This window comes from Bombus fervidus, chromosome 11 (genome assembly GCF_041682495.2).
Source record: "Bombus fervidus isolate BK054 chromosome 11, iyBomFerv1, whole genome shotgun sequence".
Taxonomy (NCBI): Eukaryota; Metazoa; Arthropoda; class Insecta; order Hymenoptera; family Apidae; genus Bombus; species Bombus fervidus.
In genome coordinates this window covers 9,424,145-9,438,912 of record NC_091527.1, presented here as the reverse complement: position 1 = coordinate 9,438,912, position 14,768 = coordinate 9,424,145, and the positions used below count along the sequence as shown (strand labels likewise).

The following is a 14,768-nucleotide window of genomic DNA, read 5'->3' as shown; positions in this document are numbered from 1 at the left end:
ACAAGGAGAGTATTCGTAAAAATGGAAATAGCAGACTGCGGGAAGTAAATTTGCTTGTGAAGGGAAGATGACGTTATTGCGCTACGAAGAAGATATTTTATTTGCAAAATTGGAAGAAAACGAATATGGGGCAAATTAAAAAGAAAAGAGTTTCTTTCTACGTTATAGGAACTATTTCCTTGTTAATTTTAAATTATTAAAAATATCAAAGCTGCGATGCAAAGGAGGCTATCTCTCGAACAATTAAAGTATCTTTCTGCTGTATCAATACCAAGGGTCTAGGCGTGAAAAAAAAAAAACGTACCTACGATGATAAAAGTAGCACTATACTAGAACCAAGAGTGTTCCATTTACCGCATCAAATATTTATCGCCATTTCTAAGTATACCATTCTTCGAAAGCGTCGAAGTGTGTGTGCATCGCTCCGCTTCATCCCGAAAGTCCATTCATAAATACCAAAAGCATCGCTGCAATATGAAAGAAGATATTCCACCATGACACGGAATACCGTAGTACTTACCATAAGTGTTTTACTCGCGACGAACATGAATCTTGAAAGCACCTGGACCGATCACGAGGTAAAAATTCCACGATCCGTATAATTGGAAAACATTTGAAAGAATCGTTCTTCGTCGTTGTGAAACATTCGAAAGTTCCCTCCGTAAATAATTCTATAAAACCTCGTACATAATAACGTATTCAGCGGACATGCTAGGGATGTCGTGTGGCTTCGTGAAAACGGACGAAACTGCGTGTCTAGAGAGAATTTTTGGGATTACAGCGAATCTGGGATAAGAATTTCATTTTTCCCGTATCTTTAGTCCTCGTATATACGCGACAAGCAAGTTTCTTCGAAGACACGAGCTCGACAATATGGAAGCGACGTTATAAAGAAAATTTCAGTTTTCCATTGCGATCGTGTACAGCTAGTGTAACGCGTCAAGTTTGAAGTACACAAAGAAATTTGGCAAGGAAAGTTCGAAAGTGATAAGAAATTGGCTTTTGCACGCTAGCGACTGTTCCACGGAACTGGGACAACGATTTCGGTTGAAGGAGCTGTGACCGACTCTTTTCCCTTAATATCGCAAAAGTCTTCCAAGACCCGCAGGATCTCTCTGCTCGTTCCAACGAATTCCAACATTGAAACTCTTCGAGATGCGATGGCACTCTGGGTACAATTTCAGCCTTCACTTGTTATCTGAAAACTCGTCTCCCCGGATCATAGCAGGGCGTTCTCTAGATTACACTGAAAATTGGATGATATTCTTCTTCTCCTTCTTCTTCGAAAAAGTTCCATTTTACTGTATCTTCGCGCAAAATAAGTCGTTTCGGACGTGAGAGACAGGTGCGTTACCTTTTTGCCATATAAAAATGTGGCACGAAGGTAAAGAGAGACATTTTTCAGTTAAGTAGTGAGAAATGGCATTGTGATGGAAATGCTAAATTTAACGTGGTACCCGATCAGGCTCGAAAGAAATGTTCCTCTTGGTGGAAAGGATATACCTCTGATGGCGTGGAGGGTGGAAAGTATTATTCTGGAGTGTAAATGGTTTTTTTTCTTTCAAATATATGGAAAATTCTACATCAGCGTATAAATATAAAATACGACGATAAGAGTACTTTTTTTTACAAAATTGATTCAATAGCAGCACCTTTCCCGAAAGGCACGATATTTCTTAATTCGATTTTCTTCCAAGAACATTTCGACACTCGGGAAAATTCTCCTTTCGCACGGAATAAAGTTTCATCTTAACGCTGAGAGTAACGTAACAGCCGCAAAAGTTTCGCATAGCGGTGCAGGTAGTGGAAGTTCGAGAGCAACCCAGAAAGTGAACTTGCGAACCGAACTCGATGATGCTAAATGACCCCTTCCTTCTATCTCGAACCGCTGTCCTAATTCTACCAGTCCCAAGATCCTTGAAAATTGGCCAATCTCGTTGCTTCTTTCTCTCTGTTCGCCTTCTATTCACTTAACACTTTGGTTCGGAATTAGCGCCACTTCTGATCCACGCTGGTTTTACACATGGCATCGCTTCCTCTTCGACGAACATTTTAGACAACTTCCGATATAAAGCCGTATTTTTAATGTCCCAATATTTAACATTGCTCTCGCAACAAGTCTTAAAGCACGAAGCTTTGAACTCTTGAGTCTTATTACATTTCAATGTTTAACTTAGACTCGACGTTATTCTAAAAAATATCAGAAAATCTGGTAGATCTTAAAAAATAGAATATTCAAGGAATATTCTAAAAATGCATGAAACGCCTTTGGTATTCTCGCGATCGCGTCCTGAAATTTCGGGTCAGTTGTTCCGCTAGCCCGCTGCGTCGCCTAAACTCGCATTAACATATTACGTGTGCGGAAACCAGGATGCGGCCATGCAGTATAAATACGCGCAAGAAAGTATCCGGTTGTTTGCGCTAATGCAGTCGCATATACCCCAGCGTCTACGTGAATGGCAACGCAATGATCACGTTTAAGATGCCAGTGAGATCCTCGAGTCATGTTACCGGCATGAATTACACCTACAATTTGTGTCGGTTTCTTGACCAACGAATTGCATTGTGCTTAACGTTGCATAAGAACGCAATTATTCCTTGAAAACCTGCAATGAAAAGAACTTTCGAAAATGTTCAACGATTTCTCTATTCTTCTCAAACTTCAACAGAGAGAGAGAGAGAGAGAGAGAGAGAGAGAGAGAGAGAGAGAGAGAGAGAGAGAGAGAGAGAGAGAGCAAGTGAGAATAACATGAAGTTAGCAAATGTTTCTTTTTATATTTTTTTATGATAGTACTTCGTAATTTCCAAAATTGGTTCACGCTCGAAAAAATTCTGATATTTCAAATGTAGAAGGCGTGATCGACTGAGCTTCGAAAATTCCAAACGGTACGAAAGGTAACGACGTGCTGCGCCGGAAACCGATCGAGCGAAATCGTATCGCGGCGACAACCACAAATGGCCGCAGGTATTTGCGGCTTCCGTTTTGCACGAGCGTCCATTAATTTAACGAGGTTGCGTCCCGGGCGAATTTCTTGCTCGCTCGATCAATTTTGTATTTCAAGCGAAAAAATTATAGCGCGGCGCGTACGTGATGTCTCTTTCGAATTAGGAGAAATGAAATTTGCAAACGAATAGACTCGATCGACGTTACAATCGTTGTTTCGGTCCGAGACCTGCGTTAGACAATCTTCTCGAATAAATTAATTAGAAATAATAGCCACGTAATTTCTTGCGATTAATGCCGCCACGTAGATACAGAGAAAAGGGACAAGTATTATTACGACTAAAGAATTACTATACTAAAGAGAAGATAAAGGAGCTTGAAAGAAAAGGAGAAAAGAAGGTTTAAGTGAAAGCGGCTCGTATGTGGTCAGACATTCTACTTCCCTATGATTAGACAGTAGATTTCTATTTATTTCTATTGGAACCAGCATACTATTTAATATCTTTTAACAACGTTTCATTGGTAACAAAATTCACGCTTGCAAGTGTCTATTCGCATCTTTAAATAATCAAGGAAGAGTATAATTAATAAGGAAAACCGTAACTAATGTTTTATTCAAGCGTTACTACCCTCGACTGTATAAAAAATTTGCGAGAACCGTGTATCGTATTCGACACGTTTCTCGCGTACAATCTTTTATTCAAAAAATTGCTAAAAGTAAAAAAAGGTTCACCTATTTTCGCAACACGCTATGCGAACAAACCATATCCTCGAACAAACAAAACGTTAAAAAGCTGTATTCTTGGGGGCGAATAGAAATCGTTTAACAATACCCGCGACGAAGCTGGACGTTCAATGAAATATTCGTCCTTGCTGAGGGAAAACCGATGCGAATTGAATGCCACGAAACGGAATAACACGAGAAAGAGAGACATACATATATATATATATCGCGAGGTAATTCGTTCGGGAGTAGAGCAAACGAAAGCTAACCGGAAATGTGTTGGTGTTTCGCGATATAAGAAGGAGGAACATTATCGGATGCTGCGACAGAGAGAGAGAGAGAGAGAGAGAAAGAGGGAGCAGAGAGCAGAGAGCTGTCTGGAAAGTGAATAAAATTTAAATAATCGACAATTAGGAACGAACAGAGCGTGAATTTCCTCGGAGATACGGTCTGTCGCGCTGACGTGTAAAAATACGACGTCTGAAATCGAAATTGTCAGAGGTTGTTCTTTCGGCGGTCGTCGACGCGCGAATAATCACACGACAACTTGATTTCACCAAGCTGATTATGGTCGATATTTGGATGATGAATTACGGATTCGATGAATTTTAGAATTTCTTAAATGACATTTCCTATCGGCAATTTAATTTGGAAGACGGTCCTTTCTACCTATCTATCGATAATTCGATGAAATAAAAAGGCTTGTGACAGAGGTAAAATGGTTAGAACTATTGCTTTCCATCAACTAGGTCATGGTTCGAGTCCCACAAAGTCCAATCTTTCGCAATATTTTCCAACGCATTTTTCGGGTCCATCGATTTATGGACGTTCCACGCAACTAAAAATATCAAATGAAAAATGTAAAAAGGTTCTGTCACAGAAAAAGTATATCACGTATAAAATTAGAATTACTCTCCATTCTGAAATAAGAGAAAGTCTCGACTGTTACTCCCTGAACGAAGAAGACAAGAAGAAGAAAGGAGAAAGGGGGATGATGGCTGGCTACCAGCTCGGCTATACACATGGGAATGCTATATAATTCAGGACAAAATACAATTTACCAGAAAGGATTGCGGTATGTCTTTAACAAGAAGAGAAAAATTCATGAAAGTCAAGAAGAAAGAAGGAGAAACATCGTGAAAAATCTGTGTATCGCAAATGGACTGGAAACTGTGCCAGAAAATGAAACAATAGAAGGGAATTCCAAGTCTACAGGAAATATAACATAGAAATGGCAGGGAAAATGCGTTGAAAATAATATGAAAAAAATGTAACGCGGAAAATAATAGAATCTTCCAAATATCTTCCGTCGCGTATCTTCAAAGAAAAGACGCTACAAAAAAAAAAAAAAAAACGCGATATAGCAAGCGTAATAAAAAAAGGAATCGGCTACTTTCGGAAGAAACATCGTGTCCGCTGGCGCGGAAACACGTCGAGAAAGAGTGTCAAATATTCATAGTGGGATATGCAAATTTCGGGGACGCTCGAATGTTCCACGCTGTTGAAGATCTACCACTTGGTTGGCCTACAATTCGAAAGTGGAGCATCGTCGGTGTTGGACCCCCCGAAGGGCTGTGCTCTCCGCGCGAATATCGCGACGTCCATGGCGAAATTTACGAGCAGAGTCGTCGGAAACCGAGCAGATTCGCGAGACGTCCACCGCTCGTGAAATTTACGCGCGCGATCCTATGGACCTCGGTAAATCGTCGAAATTGCGGATGGAAAAACATCCCAGCCGGAAGAGTTTATTTCACGGTGAATTTATGCGACGCGAATATGGAACGCGCGCTCTCTCGCGTCGCCCAATTCATTTATGTGCTACACATTGATCTTCTTCGTTGCTTTTAACGATCTAAAACTATTCCACGCTACATAACGCGAGATATGAATTCGTTAGAGGATAACCAACGATATTCGTTGAAAGAAGGAAGCGAGATTTCGTGACGTTACGTTTAAAGTATAAGCATCGAAATTCAAATTCAACTTGCAAACAAATTTTCAGCGGATAAATATTTAGCAGGTATAGAGGCGAGCTAAAAGGAGAGATGATTAAAACGCGGACACAACCGGAAGCAAAGCAATCCGCAGATGTTGTTTGAAAGAGTGGATTAAGTAAGTGGTCTGTGGAGGGAAAAATACGGGCTGCTTCTTTCTCATGAATTCGTATCTGTTATTTTGTATGATTTATAGCCTGGCCGAGATGGCAGGCAAGATGAACAGTATTAGCGGTTTGTTGCGGCCAGGAGGAAACTCGAACGAGTTAAGGGAGGATAAAAAGACGAATGACAAAGTTTCAGGAACAAAGAACGTTTAAACGCGCCGTAGTTGTGTATCGAGTAGCTTGCAAGGAAACTTTCTCGGATCTGAAAATCTCTATTTCCCGAGAGTTCGGCAAGAAGATAAGAAAAAATAATCCTCTTTCTCTTTTCTCCAACAGAATTCCCTTTAACAAGGTGAAGCTATTCCTCCAAGATTTTAGTTTCCTGGTTCTTCTCGAATTAATCGTTTCTCTCGAAATCAATATATATAGAAATATATTTTTGACTTTTCATTCGAGCGAAATCGTATCGAATCGAGAAGCTCCACAATGCAAACAACGGTAATATTAATCGTTCGAGCGAGTAGGCAAAGTCACCTAGAGTCTCGCGGAACGATAAACTAGCAATCGTAGTTGGTTTATCCGAGCTTTCCTTCCAGCGAAACAGTTCGTCGTAACAACATCTCGCAAGCTTCGTGTGAACTCACCGTAAGAACAAACAAAAGGTATAGACAAGCAAATCGACTTTTTCCATCCGATTCTCTGCCGTTGCCAACAAACGGTTCGCGACATTTCTGTCTCGCGCATAAAACATTTCCGACTTGGCTCTAAACAACGAGTCAAGTTCGTAACATTCATCGAACAGCTTTCAAAACGTTACCAATTGTATTTCCGTCGAGAAACGTGTTAAATCTAAGGAAATCTTGAAATTTGTTAACCGATTCCGAATCTCGACACAAACGAGGTTCGCGAACAAGTCACGCTGCCATTCCACGCGTAATGAAATTTTCTCCATTGAACAGGTTCTCGGGCAAGTTCGCCAGAGAGATCAGAAATTAATTTGATCAGCGGCGGAAGCAACGGTTGGCCATTTGTCGTCGTTTCATCGAAGCTAACGAAATTAGGAACGACGCGAGACGAGCGTGCTCTTACTCGAGCTGTTCGTCCGCGCCCTGGTGAATTCGCGTTGACAAATTAATTCGTTTACCCGTCAGGCAAACGTGCCGAGTCTGTTCGGGCCGGGAGCCACGCTGCTTCAGTTGCCTTTTAACGTTTAAATCGCGAATTTCTGCCTCGATTAATCGCAACGAAGCAGGTTCACTTTGGCAGTTTGTTTTTACGAAACATTTATTAACCAAGCCTTGAAGCTGCGATGAAACGAGCTCGTTTGGGCGTTGTGGCCAACCAGCACTTTGTTGATCCAATCGAATTTGCCTAGCGCACGAGTGGCTGATCGATCCCAGTTAAAAGGATATCGCGGACTTTGCAGAATTCTTGGACAAGGACGAGTGCAGTTTCGGTAGACTGAAAGATTTTTCACTCTATCGAATATTCTTCTTTTTTTTTTTCTCTCTCGTTTCCAGCGGTTAGTCGGCTGATTCGATTTTTTCAAAACGCTAATACGATAATATAAAAATTACTATACGTAAATAAGAAAGTAAATTTACATCGAAGGTACTTGGAAATTCTACTCCAATGGTAATTGTTATTATTTATTACGATATAATACAAAACGAACTGTGGTACGATATAGCTGCGTTCTCATTTGCCACGAAACCGTGCAGAACGAAAGAAGACAGATTGGCATAGCTTAGCCGTTTCGACGAGTAGTCGATGTAAGCCAACGCTTTGTTGATTCAACTGAATCTCCTCTCGGTCGAGTAGCCGGTCGATCCACGACGAAAACGTGTGCTGGGCCTCGTGCGCGTTTAAACGAGATTAGGACAAGGGCAAGCGGAGGGTTAAGTAGTTTCCATTGTAAGGATGCTCACGACGTGACGACGTTTCTTGCTATCTCGAGCTTACCACACTTGTGCACACATCCAGACAGCTCACGGCCACGCTTTACGTTTAACTCAACGGGATCCCGACGCGGTAAACGTTATTTCCTCGAAAAATATAGTAACGTTACTTTAAAGCATAGAATCTGAAACAACTAGAACAGATAAAATTTGGAATATCTTTTTGATACGTATCATTCGACGTATTTACCAAGTGGAAATTTCTAGGTCGCTGTTGCTTCCTCCTAAACGAATTAGGAACAGTCGTCGGAATCATGTTTCTCACCTTTGATTTAAGATTTTTAACGCTCCTGTTGTTGCGACGTTCCATATCTTCGACAATCCATTCGAAGAAACTTCACATATCTTCGTCCATGTGTAACTGTTTAACAAAATACTAAGTTGCGAACAATTTTTAAATTACGTTTTTGGATTACGTCTAGATAAAAAAAATTCTTCGTTCAATTAGTAGTCACTTTTTCCTAACAAACAAAAAAGAAAGAATCACACAATGACACAAAGTTTCCAGAAAAGTTAGAAATTCCAAACATTGGACGAGCTTTTCCGAAACACGAACGCCAAAGTTTCCACGAGATCGAACCACCATTCTGCCCACCATTGCGCTCAGCAACACCGTCGATCACGATCACGCAGGATCGCATAAATCAGCCCAGTGCCAATAACCGGCACCTGACTACCGTTGTAATAAAATCGAATGCCGAATACTATCGTCGCGACGCCGTGCCGCCTCGGTCCCATGCTGCCGCGCCGCCGCGCGATTTATCGTGATTCAGCGAGCAGAGAAATTGGGACACCGACCAACCGGGACACGCCCGACATTGTTACCATTTGCTTTTATGCTCGTACGCACACAGCTTGCTTATCAAGCCGGCGATCATCAACCATTCTCCACTATTGCCTGCTGATTTTTCCTACATTCCCCTCTTCGACCAGCTTTCAAAGCGTTTGAAAACGTTGCAAAGCGTTTCCCAGCTTTGTAGAATATCCGAGCTCGAATTGTCGCAAGAAATTAGCATAGATATAGAAAGAATAATCAGCACGAATATAGAGAATTCGAAGAAGAAGATGCTGAGATCTGTTTGACAGATTTATGAATGCTGTATTTTTTATTCTATCTTGTTACGAGCGAATCAAAGTGGCGTAAAAATTCATCGAATCGTACATCACTGTGCCAATTAAGAAGATCACATAAGAATGCACGGAGAAGAGAGGCGGAACGATCGTTCGTTAGTCCCAGCTTTCAGACCTCATTCGGGTCACGGAGTATCCGGTTCGAGCCGATTCGATTTAACCGGGCATACGTAAGTAAGTAATTACGCGACCGAGCGCGCGGATTCCACGCGCGTTCGTAGAACCACAGGATACCAATTAAATGGCGCGGCTCGTATAAATCCGACCAATTGCCTGCCATCGAATATTCAACATTTATTCTCAAAAATGTCACACCGCGAAAAGTTAGGTCTTTCGTCGTCGCCGAGTCTAAGCCAAAATATTCGGCGAATGAATGTAAAATGTGAGTTTAATCGCTCGCAATTCAGCCAATAATTCTCCAAGTTGGCCGAAAAGGACGCGGTGCTTAATTCTCGTGGCGAATTCGTTACGAGAATCGCGAGCGAGCGATCTGGCTGACAAACGTTGGCAAACGTTCTCGCCAGCTAAAATTCTCGAATTCCAACCCTTGCTGCACTTTTCCTCCTTATCGTTCGCGTTCCAATTGCGCGATCTCGTATCTGGCTCGAGTCTTTCGAAGAATCGTTTCCGTCCCCTGACCCAATGTTCCGGTTTAGTTGAATCTCCGCCATTTTTCCTCAGCTACAACGCTTTTGTTTTACGACGAATATTCTACCGCGGTTACCGAATGAAATTCGAATCTTCCGTAACTTTACGATTATTAGACGAGCGTAATCTTGAACGTAGAATAGATGGTAGTTGTTCCAGAACTGAAAATTGATGATCACGTGGAAATTTACCCGCGCGTGTTGCCAGTGGTCCAGATCGAGGAAGTTTGAAACTATTCCAGCCGAAAATCCGCGTTTGAATAGTCAAATACTTTGTTCTCGCTGCTCGCAGTACACGCGTGAAGTTCTACGAGCTTATGGTCGTTCGTGGAACAGGTCGTAAATGTAGCTGGCAATATCCACGGCAGAGAACGTTACTGCATACTTCTGAGGCTTTGTAACTGCCTGTCCCAAAGTAACTACGCGCAGATATTTATCTCAAACACGATCAAACATAAAAATATACCATTACCATAAACCTACGGTATATCATTACATGTACTTGGTAATTTTGTTTATTAAATCCCTGTATTATAAGAAGAATCATCTTTGTCCTTTCAAACTTTCTTCCTTAATTTCAACGATATAAGAAACAGGTTTGAACAGGTGTAGATATCGAGAAATCTTCGTCGTCTCGAGCAAAATCGATTAAGAGTTCGGGAGGTAAGACGTGTCGGTGAATTAATCGCGTTTGAAAACCGCCTGCACGAGTTCAGCCACTTAGGGTAACTCATCCGCACGTATCCGAGCGTTTACGTGTACACCGACGTCGTTCCCTGTTACGCGGTTACGTAAGCCGCTACGAGAAACGTCAGTCAATGAATCTTCAAAGAAACGATCTCGACGTCTCAATTTATGCGGCAGAAATTTCTTAAATTTCGAATCTACCGATAAATCAGATTCGAGGCCGTAAATTTCATCGGATATCCCAATGGAAGAAACGTTAACACCGATCATCGGATAATTTCACGTGTTCTCGTCCAATTCCAAATTAAATACCCAATCCAAATAGTCCGTTAATAAAATCCAACGGCTACGATATATATCAGCGCATATTTATCGCGTGAATGTAATTAGCGTTTACGATGATTGAAGCGACGAAATTTCCAGTGAAACGGCGCCGAACCAACGAGAACTTGTATATTTTACTGACGTGTTAAATAATCGGCCGACCGTTCGACGTAAATTGACCAGCATTGATATTAAACATAGACCGCAACAATTGCGCAACCGATACCCTATTCCCATCGAATCTACGTTCTAATTAATTCACTCTGTCCCTTGGTTTCGTTAGGGTATTCTCGTATTTACCTGTTCTCGCTGTCGATATCGGCATGCATCGCAATTACCCTGGCCTCCCACGCTTTGCGAAACTGCTATCGGCCGCGCGCGTTGCTTTTAACGATGTTTCCAGTCACCGCCACCACCAAGGAACGCATAATGGAAGGAGCAAACACGATTAAAATAATTAGGGATGCATGGAACTCGATGTAGTTTGTCGGCCGGAAACCCGACTAAACGCGAGTCCTGATTAAACGGCTGCCGCGATTCCTCCTTGACGAGAATCGAAAGTGTCTTTGGACGTTATTACGATACGATGTTAATTTACTTACGCCGTTTCCTCCGTTACGCACGATTTTGATGGAAAATTTTCCCTTTTAGTTGTTCGTGCCTGTTGCGAATTCTCGACTAAAGAGCAACCGGTCAGGCCAAACCGATCTCGCGTACCTCGAATGACTCAAGGCTCAAGGTGGAGGAGGTTAGAGTAATCCAGCACTGTATTTGCGCTTGTATAAACGTAAAGTGTGATGTTATGAACACGGCGGTGGTAGGATCTTGTTGGGAGTGAAGCATTTCAGCCGCGTGGTACTATGTCTGACGATGAACTGTCCTCCCACGTTGCCGATTCTCCCTATCAGCCATTGAATCTCGTCTGTCCATCGTGCCCTTTTGGTTGGTCCTTTCCCGGGGTTTTTTATCTAACCTCGGAGTAATTAGGTTTATAGCTCGAGGAGGACATGTAATTCGGAATTTGCTGAAGAAGGGAATGGGCCTGTTCGTGCCATAAACGAACGGCCACTCAAAATTCCGAACAGTGTCTTTGGTATTCTCGCAATTGATACAATTGCTCTCTTGGATGCTTCGTTATCTTTTAGCGAAACAGTTTTACTTTTATTAAGAACGAAGAAAATTTTTACGAACGATGCGAGCTGTGTTCTATTTCAAGTGGTTTGCAAGTTAGGGTTGCAGTGTTCCGTGCCAAGTTAAGGTGCACCGGACGAGGAGCGACTGAATCAGAGTAACCGCAAGACGCTATCGTCAGCATCCGCGAGATTGTTCCTCGATTGTGCAACTGAATCAACCGATGCTTCCACGTTGACCACCAACTCGATTAATTTCGAATCAAACTTTATATTTATATATATCTGTCATATCGATCAATCGGGAAGCTAAAGGACGAAAAATAAGAAAAGAAACGAACGGCGATTTTTAGAAAAGAGATCGGAGAATTCGAAAACACGAGTTACAAAATTGAAACGTCGAGAAGAGACGTTGGAGATGTTGAAAAGAATCAGGGAACGGAATCTAAGGGAGGAAGAACATTCTCGAGAGATTGACCAACGAAGAAACGCGAAAGCCAAACGATAAAGCGAAGAATTGGAAAAGCAAATCGACTTGCGCTCGAAGCGACGTACGAGGAGCTTTTGTTGAAAGTCGACCGTAACTACATTCTTCGATGTACTTTGTCACGTGTCCCTGTGTCCTGTTTTGGCCGCCGAAACTGCTCTTCCCACACAAAGAAGCGCGCGGATTAAAGTAGCCGAATCAGCATTGGCCTTTCCCATCGACGTTCCCTTCCGATCTGCCGCCAATTCCTTCGATTTCTTTTATTCCCTTGTTATTCGGCCAAAAATATCTCTCCGGAGAATCGTCGCATTTTCGTATAAAATAATAAAGCAACCATCGCTTCGATATGGAAGAAGCTACTAAATCAATGAAATATCGATGAACTATTGGCAGGATCGAGTAATTCTTCGCTTGACAATTCATTTAAACTTTCAATTAAACGAATTTCATCGACGATCCGAATGCAATTACCGATTTCTAGATATAGACGGAGGCAGAACGCGGTTTCACAAAGGAACAGAGAGACAAATCAGCAAGTTAATATCGACTGGCCTAGTTTTTAGATTGTTCGGACGCAACCTGTCTGTTACTTCGGGAAGCTTGTTTCGAATATCGAGCCTTCCCTAATTGCTCTATGCTCGTCGACCTCGAGATTTCCTCGCCAATCCCATTATCATATCGATCGAAGGGTCCTCGTTGAAATTTTTCTCTCTCCACGACTTACGTTTCGTCGAAAAGTACCACGAGTATCCAACGACGATCGTCTGGTCGAAAAACGGAGGAGCGATTCTTTTTTGTAGCTTCGTTTGGATATTCGACGATTCGATGGCCGTTCGCGAGCGCAACTTATCCTGTTTTCTCATAACATTTCCCCCAGGCAACGAGAAGGAGGAGAAAATACGGGGCGGAAATAGGGATGTACGGTCTGTTTCCCTTCGGTAGCTTCTGTTCGCGCAAAGGAAGTTTCGAGTTCACTTTGCGTCGTAAATCGATATCGTTCCGGTCGATCACACGTCACCGAATAAAAATTCTTTAAGAGACAGAATCCTAGTTCGGCGACTTCTTTTCCAAGCGACACAGTTTCGATAGAATAGCCGCCGTTGTTTTCCGTTCCGATTTCGAAGTAACGATCAAAGAGATTTTGCTGTTCTATAAGAGAAATATAATTGGGAACAAGTAAATTGCCTAGATTTGCCGGGACAACTAACAATTTCCACGTACCTAATCTTCTGTCCGAGATTTCTCTCGATGAACTCAACTCTATGGTTTTACGTAAAACCGTAGAAAATTCTCTAAATCTTAGGTATGCAACCTCCTAGGTAAAAGTTTTATCTTAGGAATACAATTTTCCAGAAGTATAAAACTTGTCCGCTATATACCGTTTCTATCTTAAAACTATCGCCAGCCAAGGCAAATATTTTACGTAAGACTACGGTCTATGGAGACGGAGAGATCGCGCGAGAAGATCGAAATCAGTGCACGATAGGTTTTTCACGGTTTCGCGTGTTTTAGTTCTTCGTGAAACGATACAGCCAAGGCTAAGGTAAATAAATCGAGAGCAAGACGTTCGTTGAAACGTTGGATGAACGAAACGAACGTTCGCGGAATTCACGACCAGAGGCCAGATTGAAACGTGAGAGTAATTCGTTATTGCGGGTAGAAATACGTTTCCGCGGGAGTGGAGGACGTCGATTCGACGTGGAAGCACGTCGTGACGCCTCCGCAGACTCTGCTTGCCTTCTTTGCCGCATCCGATCGATCGACGTATCAATCCGTACACGATGAGACAATTTTTCCATACAAATTTATAAATATATACGTACGTGTCTCTTGAAATAAGACAAACCTCTTTCGTTCTCTTCTTTCTTCCATTCTTAGGTGGAGACTAATTTATGAAACACACAGAGATGGTTTGCAGCGAGGAAACAAATTCTAAATTGAAAGTTTACGAGATAGCGATCGATAGGTTGACTCGTACCACTAGCACGTACCACTGGCAGACTTATATTCTGCACGTACGTTTCAACCATAACGTGGATCCACGACGACCGAACGATATTTCCCGGTTATCTTACGCGTTCGTGTATTCGTTTTCCGTTATCGTACGATTTTCTGTCCGCGACACGGTAACACGAGAAACGTTTTACAGTTTCGTGTAAAGATAAAGCGACTCTCTGTTACTTGGGATTTTCTAGAAATTCTCTGTTACGCCGCAGAGATACGAATGTTTAATGCAGCTTATGATCGTGCAGCTTCAGGAAACTCGTATTTCTTCTCCGTTTATGTTTCTTATTTTTATATGATAATACAAGTATAATTGACTTACTTATTTATTTCAGGAAACGATAAAGAGGCAAACTCGACGATAATTCAACGTGGCATCGAGTATCGCTTAAATAATTTTAGTGATTTTTATAGTTTTACTTTGTTCGGCGTGAAAAGCTAAAATTGCATCCAAGTTTCGCGTTTCCTAGATTTTCCGGCTTACACGGCGAGCCAGAAACAAATGGAAGTTTGTTTTCTATTCGTTTGCTATTAATCGTTGCGCGGTAGAAAGGAAAAGCTTGGATTCCGATCGAAATTCAATTTGTGATTGCGGTGGCGCGTTCGAGAGGAACAAACAGAAAAAATAACG

At 42.0% G+C, this 14,768-nt stretch overlaps 1 protein-coding gene across 7 annotated transcripts in view; it reads left to right on the top strand.

The window, feature by feature from the left end:
* The window catches only part of Kcc (solute carrier family 12 member kcc), a 100,549-nt gene that overhangs the window by 71,421 nt on the left and 14,360 nt on the right, over window positions 1-14,768 (top strand). The gene's annotated exons all lie outside the window — the stretch shown is intronic.